The following is a 14,987-nucleotide window of genomic DNA, read 5'->3' as shown; positions in this document are numbered from 1 at the left end:
CTCACACTTGTAGTGGTGGCAGTCACCTTTCCTGAAGATCAAAGAACAAAGCTTTAGCGCTCTCTCCTCTGGGTCCCTATCCCTCTGGAGAGTGCACAGGCTGGGGCCTCTCCTTGTGCTAGAGCCTGTGAGCAAGAGAGAGCTAGGTGAGACTCTCAGAGGCAAGGGCTACTGCGTGGGCGTGGTCCCCTAGGCTGTTAGGTGAGCAGGCAGCTCCCTTCCTTGCAGACAGGATTGCAGGTCTTCACATAAGCGCACAGCAAAGCCACGGTGGACAGGATCCCAAGCCAGCTCAAACTGCAATGTGTTGAGAATCAGCAGGAAGGCTGTGAAAATGCAGATTCCAAAACAAAATGAAATGAAAACAAAAAATCTCACAGCCAAACAAACAATAGCAAAAATACATGGAGTTGTCTTGGTGCTGGTCAACTACTCCTGGCATGGGGCCTGCCCTGGAAGGCAATTGATATATCCAGTGACTCTGCACTCGGGAGCACTGCTTGGGACTTAGGAAGACACCCTCACCCCCAGTAACACACCCCCGTTAGGCAAACTGTCTCAGGCCTGGAGGAGTTTAGGTGTTTCACAAAAATGATGGACTTACTCACTGACGAAGTCAACTTCTGACTTCTTAGTTCTCTGATGCAAGAGGTTTGCTGGGATCCAAAAGCCTGCTAGTATTGCTCCTTGGGCCATTCCTCCTGGACCCCCACCTCCACCAGGAAGCAGCCACTCAGCACTCCCCCTTCATAGGAGAAAGGCTCACCCCACATACCCAGAGCAGCGTATCCTCAGGAACCAGGCCCTTTAGCTAAACTAGACAATGAAGCACTGGTAGACCCAGGAGCCCAAGAGGACCTGGAAGATGCATGGTGGAAGTAGGAGGGCCAGAAAGATGCAGGGGGGGGTCCGTCAGGAAGGTGCATGGGAGGGGCAGGAAGATGCATGGGAGGAAGAGGACCTGGAAGATGCATGGGGGAAGAGGACCTGGAAGATGCATGGGGGGGACATGGAAGATGCATGGGGGGGCAGGAATATTAATAGGGGGAAGAAGACTTTGAAGATGCATGGGGGAGGCAGGAAGACTCCTTTCATGCATAACTTGCTCTAGGATTGAGTCTTTATGTCTAAAGACTTGATTAGCAGTGTTTAAAGGTCTAGTTAGATTTTATTTATGATTCTTTGCTAAAGTAGAATGGATATCTGGCTGAGTGTGACAGGAAGAATGGTGAAGGTAAAGAAACAAAATAATTTTAAACTTTAAAAGTAGATTGGCTATTGCCAGGTTCCCAACAGGCCATTTATTGTCTTGAGAAGGTTAAGACGGACGGGGCCTTTCTTCTCAGGTTAAATCAGATAGAAAAAGCTCTTTCTGAATGATTGCCATAGACCTTGTGTTTTCAGGGGGAAAACTGGCGTATGAAGGGATCTGGCAACTTTCTTGAACTTTCAGCTCAGTTATATGGAACTTGGCCTGGGGAACTCCATGTTGACCTGGCCCTCTGGGTCCTGGCTCAGGAGCTCTGTTCACAGCAGTGCTCCCATATGCTGTCCAGCACCAGTGTGGAGCAGCACTGAGTCACTGCATCACAGGTACCTCGCTGTTCTTGGTAAGTCACGGGCAGATGAGTTCTGCATGAAGGGAAACAGACACAGACAGCATTGTCTCAGTCCCCACTTTCCCAGTCTATGACAACTTTGATCGAGGAGCCTGCCACACCCACAGGGTAAACAGTCCCGCCGGGCCTGCTGGAGACCACAAGATCAAAGAACCTCATCATGTGATGCTGGCCACTAATTCTCACAACAGTCCTGCAGGGCAGGTGCTGCCACCGCCATGGGGCACATGAGAAAACTGAGCTAATGCCATCTTTCAGGGCCTGAAACCAGGACTCAAGTTGTACTACATCTTGTGCCTCTTCCAGGAGCCCCACCCCCACCCCAGCTTTCTTATGGTGACCAGCACCAGAAGACTCAGCCACCCCCAGGACACAGCTGACCAAATCAGGAACGCCAGAAAACCACAAAGCCCCAGAGGTTGGAAGCAGATGGCCCAGAGGTGCTGAGTCCACACAGCAGAATGCCCATCTCGATGCGCTGGCCAAGCCCTAGACACGAGAGTCTCTGAGAAGGTGCCCACTTCTGCCTGGAGCCCCTGCCACCACAGTGTAAGCCCTCTATGAGTAACTGCTCTTTGAACAAGAACTCAACTCTTGTCAGGAGTTCTGGGATAGGCTGGGGGCATGGCTTGTCCTGTGGCAGAAGCAGTGGTTGTCTCCACCCACCATCACTCTTCTTTGCTCCCTCGTCATAGAGCTCTGGCTTGTTCAGCCACGAGAAAAGGTGATGTTAAACGTCACTGACCTCTGTCCCTTGCACTTAAATGGTAGCCATGTAACTGACCGTGGCCGACGGAGCTGAAGTGAACTGTGTGTACTGAGGGAATGCTGCCTGCCAAGTCTGTATCCACCCAGAAGAGCAGCCATGATCCCCGCCATCTACCTCCTTCCTTCTGCCAAACCTGTAAGGCAGACTTGACGGCTGGCATTTTGTCACCCAATTTGAACCATAGTGTGACCCTGAAGAAAGCTACTTGAGGGTGCAAAGAAGGAGGAGGAGGAGAAGCTGCTCCTCGATGCCTCCATCAGACTGTTTTCCTATTGCTGGGCTGCCTGAGCCAGGCTTGGTCAAACCACTAAAACGTGCAGTTTCTCTCTTCTGTTGTGGCGGTGGCTGACCAAGTGATCTGACCTTCCTGGTGGTCACCCAGGAAGTGGTATAAGTTGCAGAATTTCCTACTCCCCTGAAGCTACACCTTTGGAGGACTTTGGTAAACTAGAAAGAATCTTCTTCAGGTGCTGCAAACCACCCCCCAAGTGTCCTGGGCATGTGGCCTTCCCTCAAGCAGTGAGAATGGCAGCTGATGTTGGAGATGCCTCAGTGATGTCCCATGAACCTGTTGTTCACTTCCCTTCGTCTGCTGCCCGTGGGAATAAAAAGGCAGAGTTACTAGGTTTGGTGAGTGTGTGCATCTGTGTGTCTGTGTGTGTTATGTCTGTGTGTGTGTGTGTGTGTGTGTGTGTGTGTGTGTGTGTGTGTGTGTGTGTGTGTGTGTGGACTGTGTTTGTGTGTGATACTTGCAAGGCCAGTGCCTTCCCACTAAACTACATTCCCAGCCTCTGAGCTCAATCTTGAAGTAAAACAGAAAAGACATATTAAGTAATCCTTCTGCCGCTGCTCTCAGTTACAGAAGAATTAGCCGGCATTAATTATGATAGCGATAATTATACAATACATAAAATATACTATGTAGATCAAACATGCAACTAAATAATTACTGTTTTTATAAGCTCATATGGGATAATGAGCAAGGTTAACTGCAGAGGGAGATGGAAGCTGGTGTTTTGTGCTTTCTCCTTTTCATTCAGGTCAGGATCCCAGCCTATGGGCCGGTACCACCCACAGTCTGGAAGATTCTTCCCACCTCAGGTAGACCTCTCTATAAGCATCCTTCCAGACACACCCCCAGCTCTGTCTCCTGGGTGATTCTACAGTTTCTCAAGTTGCAAATGTGTATTAACCATCTGTGCTTCTTAGATTTTTGGGTTTTTTTTAAAGTTTTTGAAACTGGAGCATTTATTTTGTGACTTATTGAAATCCTCAAGATGAACTGGATGCTGTAACAGCCGCTCTCTTGGGTCTAGGTGTTGTTCCTCCACAGAATCCATGTCTGAATCTGCAACAGACAGTTTTTAGGTGACTCATCTGCCCAGTCCTGGTACTGTTTCATCTCTTACCCTGGGCTCTCCAGTTATACTTTCTCTTGCCCTGGCAGGGTAACCACATTTGCTACGGGTCAACTCTGAAGGTGGTAGGTGTTAGAGCCACACTGGCAACACAATGTGTGCATCTTTTGGGGATGCTTTCCAAAGGATGACGTTTCTTTGTCATCTTGCTTCTGCCACAGAGACTGAAAGACCAGAAGAGCTGTGCTACTTAGTTTCTGGTCAACTTGACACAAGCCAGGGGGTTATCTGGGAAGAGAGAACCTCAACTGAGAAAATGCTCTATCAAAATGGACTGTAGGCAAGTCTGTGGAGCATTGTCTTGATTGACGGTTAGTGTGGGAGGGCACAGTGCTCTGTAGGTGGGCGGTTCTGTAGGCAATTCTGTGGAGCATTGTCTTGATTGACGGTTAGTGTGGGAGGGCACAGTGCTCTGTAGGTGGGCGGTTCTGGGTTGTAGGCCAAAGCAGGCTGAGCAAGCCATGGAAGCACACCAGGAAGCAGTGTTCCTCCACGGCCTCTGCTTCAGTTCCTGCCTGCAGGTTCCTGCCTTGAGTTCCTTCCCTGACTTCTCTGAAATAAACCTTTTCCTCCTCATGTTCTTGGTCATAGTCTTTAGAAAGTAAACTCAGACACGGTCAGCTTTCCATTACTGTGACAAATGCCTTAGATGAGTCGGTTTACAAAGAGGAAAGCGGTTTCCATGATAGGGCGAATTCACTGGTTTCCGGCCTCCAGTAGGGGTGTGGGATCCCCACATGATACTGGGATCATATGTTGTGAAACTATTCACTTCATGGGTAGGAGGCAAAAAAAAAGAAAGCGGGGAGAGAGGGAGGGAGGGAGAGAGAGGGGGGGAGGGAGGGAGGGAGGGAGGGAGGAAGGAAGGAAGGAAGGAAGGAAGGAAGGAAGGAAGGAAGGAAGGAAGGAAGGAAGGAAGGAAGGAAGGAAGGAAGGAAGGAAGGAAGGAAGGAGCACGAGGGCTGGGGTAAGACAGACTCCAAGGACTAGAAGCCATTGGGCTCCACATCTTAGCGTTTCCACTCACACACCCACAACAGTGCTAGCTAGAGGCCAAGACTTTAACACACAGGCCTTTGGGGAGTATTCCAGACCCAAACTTTCTCATGAGGAAGTCTGCAGAGCCTCTACTTCTGGGATCTGCAGTGCTGTTTGGCAGAAATGAAGCCATTTCTTCTAGGACATGGGCTTTGACTTGGGCATCTGAGAAAATGTTTGCCCCAGGACAATAGTGCTCCTGCCTCTGTTTTGAGCTGCCCAGCACTCTTTTCTTCCACCACTCCAAGAAACTTCAGGAATACATCCAACATTCCATAGGTCATCACAAACATAAGCCATGCCACTAAACAGAGGGGTTGCCTATGGTTGAAGTTGACCAACTACCCTTTCCTGTCCAGTGCTGTCCCTCAGCAATGAGGAGAATGACACACTCTGATTTCTGCAAACCATATCACCTAGGACCTCCCACACTGGGAAGAGCTGGATTTGATGATCATCAAAAAAAGAAGATAGCCAAGCATGGAGGCCTTTAATCCCAGCACTGGAAAACAAAGACAGGTGGATCTCTGTGAGTTTGATGCCAGCCTGGTCTACTTAGTGAGTAGCCCATACTTAGCCCAACCAGCGGTATATAGTGAGATCCTGTTTCAAAAGAAGGAGGAAGAGGAAAAGGAAGAAGAAGAGGAAGAGGAAGAAGAGGAGAAGGAGGAGGAGGAAATTATTTTGGGGAGAGCTTATTTGTCTAGTTGTTTGCCTGCAATCACGGGGAGACACCAAAGGCCTCAGGGAAACTGTCCTGAGACCCTAGATGTGGGTGTCCACAGGCTTACAGCCAAAGCCTTATGTGGACAGCAGGCCGCTTCACTAGGATGGCCTCAAACTCAGGGCCAAGTATAGTCAACCTGATAGAAAGTCTAGTTCTTCCTCTTGAGACCAGGGACAATCGCCTACCATGGCAACTGCATGAGCTGGGGATTCGGAATGGACTTGAAAGAAACAAATCCGTGCTGGTTTCTATGGGTATGAGTGGGATGGCTGTGGTTTGTAGCAGGTACTGCATGGCTGTCACCCAGATATGCTTCCCCATTGTTCAGACACAAAGAAAGAGATGGGGGAGGGGAGGGAGGGAGTAACCCTTCTAACTCTAGTTGTGCTCTTTATTTTGCATTCCAGGCCTTAACTACTTCTTCCTGTCAAATGGGAATATGCCATCACCATTAACAAATATCTATCACCATTAACAACTATATTAAAAATAAATATTAAAAAGTCAACTGTCAGCACCATGTCATTGCTTCTCAGCAGCCTGGCCCTGAAGTGGAGGTCACATCCCATACCACAGAGCATCACTTACCCAGGGACTGCTGGGCCAGGTATGCCCCAGACACCAGAATGGATCAAGACTGAAGTCTTACCTGGTAATGTCTCTGCTAGGCCAACACATAGAAATTTGGAGGACCCTAAGGTACCAGCCACAGACTTGTGCCAGCTCAGCACCCAAGGCCAGTTAGTATCTAGTGGTCACCACATCCTCAACTCTGTTTTCTGGGTGCTCATGCTAAGGAGGTCCTCTTCACCATGGTGCTGGAGTTGTTTGCCCTCTAAGCCTCTGAGAGCTACAAGAAGAATTACTACAGGTAGGTGGTTGACCTGACCAAGGGCATGTACACAGGCTCAGGGATGTGAGGGCCTCTTAGGAGGCCCTGGGAGGCCTCAGGGGGTCAGCCTCTCCCACAGCCTTTCACTTCATCTCCAAGACCAAAACAGGTACTTCAGATCCTTTGGGTGCAGTTTTGGAGCCATGCCAGGTGTTCAGACACATTTAATCACCATCAGATCATGTGATCAGGAGCCATGGATCAAAAAAACACAGCAATCATGAAAGCATTGCTGATTTTCCATATTTGTTTCTGTAAATGATCATGCATTCTAGAGCAGCTAGTGATCCTGCCAGGGGTGTAGCAGAGTGGGTAACAGGGTCCTGGCCCACTCAGTCCTTTCAATCCCAAACAGAATTAAAGCAATGACTTCTTTCAAAAACAAACAAACAAAAATCCAAGTACTTCACCAGGGTCAAGGTTGTGATGACCGAAACTTCCAGGGATTCTACAGTGTGCCATCAAGAGCCCTCTCTGAGGAAGGACCTGCTGACCAGCTATTAGGGATGCTGTTGGTGAGCTTCCAAGACTCTGCTCTTTTGAAGGCATCTCCATCCAGTGACTGACATAAGTCCAAGGATGAAGAACTTGTGACCCCGACCCAACCAAGACACTCTGCAGACCACTCCACCACATCTCTCAGGGATGTCGGCCGAGTCTCCACTGGTTAAGATCATAGCTAATTTCTCTCTCTGTCCACATCTGCCCCTTGCTCTTCCTGCCACAGGGTGGTAGTGTGGTTCCAAGGGCCTTCCTTAATAAACATCTGTCCACTAAATCCACCTCAGCATATGAAGTCAGGAAGAGATAATAAAACATTTTTAAACTTTTCCCCATGGAACTAGAGAATCCTTGGCATATATTTTATTTTTTTAATTGGTTGGGCATTGTATGTATGCATATGTTTTGATCAATGACCCCCCATTCCCTCTCCTCCAACTCCTCCCCTTACACCAACTACCACCATTCCATCCCAACTTCACGTGTTCTCAGGACCCCCGAGGAAGCAAATGAGACCAAGCAAGCTCCTGGCAGTATGAAAAAAAAACACAAAGAGATGGGTCTCTTCCACTGCAAGTGGTCTAGAGAGAGCCACGTTGCTTGGAAAGGAGCCTGCTGGCCCCCTTCCTTCCCCAGCCATGAAGTGTAGTCTCAGCAGCCTGCAAGGGGTGCCCACCCCAGACAGAAGCCCAGGTCCCTTTGGGAAGAAAGGATAGAAGAAATTCTGTACCCGAAGGATCTCCGGGCTCCTGTCTGCCAGTGTCTGTCACTGGTGAAGGGCGGCGAGCCTCAGGGTCCCCAGGCCCAGGTGACAACGCCCCACGTTCCACTGAGCTCACAGACTCTGCGGAAGAACCCTTCTCTCCAAACCACTAATGAACTCCTCCCAGCTCCAGGTTTAATTAGTTTTCATTGCAATATTAATGATCCCAACAAACCATTTCAACTTTGCTGGTTCACAGCTGGAATTCCTTTATTTGGCATTTGGTCTCTTTATAAGAGAGTCCCAGGCGCCTCCTCCTCTCCGCTTGCCCCAGCGAGGGGGAACAAGATCACATTCGTACTTTGCTTATCCCTTGGCCAGCCCAGGGACAGTAGCTTTAATAATTTCGAAGCTGGGGGCATTAAACACATCACAAACTGCCATACAAATAACATATAATATAACTCCAGGATTTTAATTACAGTGACTAATATATGTACCAACCCTGAAATCTCTACGGTACCATTAGGCCACACGCGTGGATATTATTGGGAGGCTTAAAATGTGCACAAGGTGTGCCGTTAGTTGATCCAAGGCCTTCCAGGTCTAGAGTTCTCACCTGGGACTTGGAATTCATTTCTTGGGCAGTTTGAACCACCCACCAAAGGCCATGTTTCTTTCATTAGTGGCGATGAAAAATGATTAAACTTTGCCTCCAGCTCAGGTCAGCTTGTGTTGAACATTGAGCATGTCTGGACTGCATGGCAGAGCAGTGAGGCTCCTCTGGCTCTCTATTTCCTCTGGGGAGAAGAGCAGCAGCATCTGATATGGAACTGTGGCCCTCCTGAAATGCGCCAGCCTGGGCTTGGTGAAGGTGCTCTGGACTTCCGTGAGAATCCACCCCTGTTCAGTGCAGTGAGAGTTCACTCGATGTTGAGGGCAGCATTCTTCCAGCCACAGGGGAATGTGGATAGAGATGTTGGATGATGGCTGCCGGGAGCTGAATTAGTCCATTTGGTATTGCTGTAACAATATGCCCGAGGTTGGGTATTTTGTAAAGCAAAGGAGTTTATTCAGCTCACATTTTAGAACCTGAAAGTCTAAGATGGAGTGACTCCAGGTTTGGGCTCTGGTGAGGGCCCCTCTGGGTACAGTACAGCATGGCAGAAAAGTAGGAAGAGAATCAGCAGTATGCAGAAGGGGCAAAGAACAGGGATGACCTCACTAGTGACAATGAACTCTCATGAAAACTGAGTCACTTCTTGAAACTGGAACCAATCTTTCCAAGAGTGGAGCCCTAAGGCCTAGTGACCGCCCACCAGACCCAGTGCTTAAGGATTCTACCACCCTGAGGACCAAGTATCCAGCACAGACACCATATCCAAACCATAACAACCTCCACTGGGCCTTTCCAGCAAGAGGCCAGCAGTCTCAGCTCCAAGTCTGAAGAGCTTAGAGAGCTGTGGTTTAGCATGGCCAACATCAGCAGTCAGCAGCCATGCTGTGGGGTCATCAGTGAGAAGCTCACAGAGACAGTACAAGTCCAGAGGTGTAATCAGTGGAGGTAAGTCCCAGCCAGTGTCTGAAAAGGGAGCAGAGCAAGGGAGGCAAACTGGAAGGGGGTGGTCACAGCTCACACTGGGGAGTAGGGCGGACCTCTCCAGAGTCCATTGCCAGCAATTAAAGAGCTTCTTTCACTCTCCCACCAGTAGGAAAGCTTATTGCACAACTCCAATCAGGCCATTGGCATGGCCTCCACAGTAAGACGCCTCCACGCCTGGTGTCCAGGCAGGGACCATGGCCGTGACAAGTCTCCAAGCCAATGTCCCTACCTTGCCTGATTTACATGCCCCATCCTTGGAGCACACACACTCACTGGGGCCAGAAGATTATTCCTTAAACAGGACCCTTCCCTGCAGCCTCTCGAGACCCACAAGAAGGGGCAACCTGGCTCCAGAAACCATCCTAAGAACTATTTATCTTACTTCCCAGATCTTGGAAATGCCCATAGCTCTTGGCCAGCTCCCAGTAACAGGTCAGAAAGTAGAAGAGGATTAAGGGACCTATGTACAAAATGTTATAAAATATTCATAAATAAAATAACATGAAATGTACAAGACCTGCATTATTAAATTATTATTTTGATAATAAAATTATTAAATCATTCATTTATTTTATATGTATGGATGTTTTGCTTGCATATATGTCTATGTACCACGTGCATGCCTGGTGCCTGTGGAGGCCAGAAACAGATGTTTGATTCTGTGGAACTGGAGTTACAGATAATTCTGAACCTCCATGTAGGTGCTGGGAATTGAACCTGGGCCCTCTGGAAGATCTGCCAGTGCTCTTAACCACAAACATCCAAGGAAAAAGAAACCTATCTGACATCGTGGAAAAACAAGCCAAAGTTGACTAGAGATGAAATGATGAAAACCATAAACATCCTTAGAATAGGACTAAGTCACTCCAATTTAAAGCTAGCACCATCCATACAAAGGGAAAAAAATGACACCATAAGCAACATCAAAATTAAAAGCTCCCCATAAAGAGCCTTAAAAGAATAAATGGACATGCAGAAAGCATTCATATATGTAAGAAAGAACTTAAAACTAATGCATAAAGAGATTTACTAATATATAAAGAGATTGATAGATAAAGAGGTTCCACACTCAGTGAGGAAGCAGGTAACTCAGTCAGTGATGGACAGAGGTGCACACGTTCACTTTACCAAGAAGAATGCACCCATAGACCTGCAAATAAGGTCATGAGAAGATATTTAAGGACCACGAGGGATGTGCAAAGGAAAACCAACTACACACTGTATGAGTGACCAAGATGATGCCGCCTGTAAATGGTGATGGAGAAGATCGGTCCCTCACGTGCTGCCAGGGGCCATAGGAAGTGCTACGGTCTCTTTGAAGCGTCTCCAAAAACTAACTGTTCTCTATGAATATTGATAGAGAGTAGAAACTTATCTGCATACAGAACCCTGTGTACAAGGCAGCCTGATGTAAGGCTTGGGGAGGGTCTGGTAAGATGGAAACTGACCAGTCCCGAAGGGGAGTGACTGGAGAGGCACTGCCGAGCTCTGTGGAGAAGGAAGGTATGAGCTTGACATCCATCTCATTCATTTCTTGAACTCATCTAGGTCCATGCCTGGGGACACCATTATAAAGCACCACTGACTGTGTGTGTGTGTGTGTGTGTGTGTGTGTGTGTGTGTGTGTGTGTGTGTGTGTGTGTTCCTATTGCTCAAGTCACTGCTGCCTCAGTCTGTGACAGTTAAGCTCCACTTGCTTCAGGGACTGGATCCTCCCACTTCCTGTCTGAGACATTTTCTGGTTCCGGGGCACCTGGCCACACCTGTGGTTTACAAAAGGGTGGGATCCAGATGATGAGCCAGCCTCGGGGAGGGGACAACTGTAAATGGTATCGCAAGAAGCTATCAGGAGATTTGTGCCAGATAACACAGCCTTCCTACATATTCGCTATGGGAAATCTCTCTGTCTGCCTTCCATCTTAAACTCTGCCTCCCCAGACTTGTCTCCAGCCTTTATCTTGGGCTCTGATGAAGGTACCCAAGATGATATGCCTCATAAGATTTAACAAGTACCGAGAAGGTGCCCTGTTCCTTGCTGCCTCATGCTAGAATGAGCCCCCTTGAAGCTACAGGTACCAATGTGAGGAAATAATGATGGTGGGAAGGTAAGACCTGGGTGCTAAGCTTGGCCAAGGTGAACGTAAAATCCAGGTCAGAGATCAAGGACATCAAATCTGGATGGGAATGACAAGGTGTCACCTCCAAGAGCCAAGGCTAGATCAGACCATCATGTGAGTGGCAGGTGGAATAACAGAATCAAGTGTGGCTTACAGGAACACTTCTCTGGAAGCTGGGATATGACTAGTCTCCTATTGAAGATCTCTGACCAAGCTGACCCACCCCAGAGCCTTAAGTGACTGGCATTAGTCTTAAATGGCTGACACCTGACATTCAGGGCCCCTGTAGCCCATATAAGAAATACAGGTGGCACTTTGGCTTTGAGAGAAAGAGAAGTAGCCGAGGTCATAGCAGCTGATTTTGTAAGTGAGGGTATGAGCTGGCCTGAAGGCTTTAAGCTGCTGTTAGTCACTCCAGGCCAGAGGGACCCCACAAGGACTTAGTAAGGCTGTGGCCTTCCTGATCCAACAGGCTGCAAATTCACTTTAGGTGGGAAAGAAACTTCTAAAACCTTCCTATACCCTGTTGCACAAGCTGAAACATCATGTGGAAAAAATGTAAGTGCTAGCAAACAAACAAAAACAAAAAACAAAACCCACCTAATCCAGGGGCATGAATAGGGACAGGAAAAAATCTATCACATTTCATGAGCAGCACTGAGAGTCTGGATGAAGTCCAAGGTCAGGAATGACCACTAGTTCATCCAGCCATCCTTCTGCCCATTCAGCTGTCTATTCCTTCATTTGCCCATCAGCCTGTCCACCCATCTGACCATCAACTTGCCTCCATCCATCCATCCACCCACCTATCCATCCATTCATATAACCACCCCTTCATTCAGCAGGCCCTTACAGATTCCCCATCCATCCATCCATCCATCCATCCATCCATTCATCTATCCATTCATATAACAATTCCTTCATTCAGCAGGCCTTTGCAGACTGCCCCATCCATCCATCCACCCATACATATGTCCATCCACTCATTTACCCATCCCTTCATTCAGAAGGCCCTTGTAGAGTTCCCCATCTATCCATCCATCATCCATCCATCCATCCACCCACCCACCCATTTATCCATCTGTTTATATACTCATCCCTTCATTCAGCAGACCCTGGTATAGTTCCCCATCCATTCACCCATCCATCCATCCGTTTATATACTCATCTCTTCACTCAGCAGACCTTTGCAGAGTTCTGGGAGCCCATGCAGTTCTGGGCCTTGAAAAATACCCATGACTGACACATCTTCATGCTCCTGCAACTCATGGCCTCAAAAGGAATGGGATGCTCTACCCAAGACCCGTAGATAGTAAAGTGGCCCCATTTGTCCTCTCAGTGCACCCCACACTTGCCTATCAAACAGTAACACAACTGTTTATTCTGAAGCCTACAAACTCCATGACAGGTTAACATACATCGTGCCACCTTAGAACTCTGTGTGGATTAATGCACAGCCACCTAGATAAGTAGGAACTACAGAGCTGAGGAAAAAGACCAGAGAGGTGAGGCAATTTACCTGAGGTCACACAGGAAGCTCAACCTAAATACTTATGCACTTCATCATGACCTTTGTTGTCTATCAGGAGAGCAGGCTGGGACTCTGTTTGCTGGGAAGAAAAGATCTCTGGACCTGGAGTAGTGTCGGGCCACCCAGAGCCTCAGCAATGTGGATATAGGAAGCCAGTCAGGAAGTGCAAGGCTCTTCAGGAGGAGGCACTGTCCACAGGCTGGCATCAAATCAGGGGTAAGTGGAGGGGTGAGGGGCGAGAAGGGAAGAGGAGAGAGGGAGCAGGGACAGAGAAAGGAGGACTGAAGCTCGTGATCTGGGGCGCACAGTCTGAAAGAGGAGCCGCAAGGCCCAGGCTGCCGCGGCAGGGCTGACACTGAGGACCGGACTCACCCACAGCAGTACAAAATCAACACATTCAGGCTGGGGAGCTGACTGACCTGGGGCTCCCAGCTGATACAGGGCCCGGGTGAGGCCACAGGTGGGGAAAGTCAATTCAGATGGCTTAAAGGGGGAGGGGAGGATGAGGAAGTGAGAAGATGCCATCCGACATGAGTGAAGGATGCTGCCCCCACCTGAGCCACCACTTTGTAAGCCTCTCCTGTGTGCAGACACTGCACACCGCACTGGCCGGGGGATCCAGCCTGGCGCCCCCTCCCCAAGCACTGCCAGGTGGGTATGCCCCTCCGATTCTACTGAGAAGGAAACTGAGCCCTTCCAAGTGTCCGCAGGCAACAGCAATAAAGGAGTTACAGCAAGCTCCAGGCACCATGGGAGGACGCCCGGGTCACCTGCAGTCGGCGAAGCACAGGACACGGGGACAGCTGATCGACTTTGTGAGCATCGTGGTGGCAGAGTGCCAGCCTACAAATCACACCGCATCATCAAGAGAGCCGGAGTAGCCAGCAGGCGTCTCTGGGTGGCCTGCCGACTCCAGCTGTCTTAGCTCAACCGGATCTATTGACGATTCACTAATCCAGCCAATAGCTGGGCAGCTGACCCACCAGCTCCACTACTGCCCAGCCCAAGGTGACACCCAGCCTCCTCCCTAGCCCTGGGATTAGATGGTGTTAGTCACCATTAAAGAGCTGTCTTCAGAGTCGGCACTACCTAGGCGTCCCGGGGCACCCCGGACAACAGGACAGAAGCACCTTGCGCTCTGGATGGATCTACATCTGTGCTGGTTTTCTCAGCCTCCCAGCAAATTTCATTTCCGACATGCTGCAGTGAGTTCAATGGTGAACACAGCCCCCTCTCAAAAACATGTCCACAACCAAAGGCCCAGACTTGGGGTCTATGGCCTTATTTGGAAAAAAAGAGTCTCTGCAGACATGATTAAGACACAGAGATGATGCCACCATCCTGGCCAGGCCTAACCCCGGAGGTACATGTGCTTTCATAATCAGGAGCTAAGGGAGTTTGAGAGAGACAGAAAGGAAGAGACACCTTGACAGGGAGACAGAGGCTGAAGGGACAGTGGGAAAGCCAGAATGGGGATAGGTAAGGAGGATTCCTTGCATGGAGTCATGTGACCTTGCTTGATTTCCAGCTTCCACCCTCCATAACGCAGGAAAATACCTTTGCACTGGGGCGTGTGGTCATTTACAGCAGCCACGGGTGGCCGTCACACATGGCTGGCAGTGTCTGACCCAGGGTGAGCTGCTATCTGCAGGAGGGCCTGCAGGAGCTGGCTGGGTCCTGTCTGTCTGTCCTTGGCTGGGCAGGGAATCCTGACATTGCATCTGCCGGGGTGTGGAGCCCAGGGCAGAAGCAGGATGAGAAATGGGTCTATTTATAAACAAATGGAGCCCGAGGGAGGGCATGGGGTCAAAAAAGGGCTTCAGCAAGGTCAGAGGCCTCGTCCCAGGAGACAGGGGACTATGCAGGGAAGAGCCATGCAGGGGTGCAGTCATGGTAGTCTGTGCCTCTCAGAGTGCTGGGCCAGGGTCCCTTTCTGAACAAGAATGCCCAGCCTGCTTCCAAGTCATATCTGGTGTTGGGCGAAGGGCAGGCTCCGCTGGGCTGGGTGCGAGCAGATTCCTTCCTGCTGTCTCATTGCCTCTCTGAGACAGGAAACAAGAGTAGCCCAG

The 14,987-nt window shown here is 49.3% G+C and overlaps 1 pseudogene; it reads right to left on the bottom strand.

The window, feature by feature from the left end:
- Positions 1-3,419: 3,419 nt before the first annotated feature.
- On the bottom strand, positions 3,420-13,443 carry LOC107401186 (large ribosomal subunit protein eL37-like; annotated as a pseudogene).
- Positions 13,444-14,987: the final 1,544 nt, after the last annotated feature.

The sequence above is a fragment of the Peromyscus maniculatus genome, chromosome 9, assembly GCF_049852395.1.
Source record: "Peromyscus maniculatus bairdii isolate BWxNUB_F1_BW_parent chromosome 9, HU_Pman_BW_mat_3.1, whole genome shotgun sequence".
Taxonomy (NCBI): domain Eukaryota; kingdom Metazoa; phylum Chordata; class Mammalia; order Rodentia; family Cricetidae; genus Peromyscus; species Peromyscus maniculatus.
This window is presented reverse-complemented; position numbering and strand designations above follow the sequence as displayed.